Here is a 379-nt window from a genome sequence, read left to right as displayed (position 1 = left end):
ACGGATCGCCCCTCAGGCGCTAAGGTCTCTGCACGCTCACTGCACGCTCACTGCAGACAGAAATGTGCAGAGTGTATCGATACAAACTCTGCTGTCAGTGACAGGACAGGGTTCCACCTCTGGGTCAACTTTTATTCTTAATGTGGTGGAAAATGTGGGAGTATTAGTGAAGTTATACAGCAGATGCATGTGAGGTCTGCTGGAGCAAATAAAATCTCTTTATGCTAAACTGCTGGGCTGCCATCAACACCACGCCTTTGCCCTCAGAGGAGGACGAGCCCAGCAGGTACCTCAGGTTACACTTGGGTGGTGGGGGTGGAGCCTATCTAGCAGCCTTCCCCCTGGACAGGTCACCAGTCCATGGCAGGGCCAACACATA

This window comes from Aulostomus chinensis, chromosome 22, assembly GCF_037954235.1.
Source record: "Aulostomus chinensis isolate RoL2024-O1b breed Wild chromosome 22, RoL_Achi_v1.0, whole genome shotgun sequence".
Classification (NCBI taxonomy): domain Eukaryota; kingdom Metazoa; phylum Chordata; class Actinopteri; order Syngnathiformes; family Aulostomidae; genus Aulostomus; species Aulostomus chinensis.
This window is presented reverse-complemented; position numbering follows the sequence as displayed.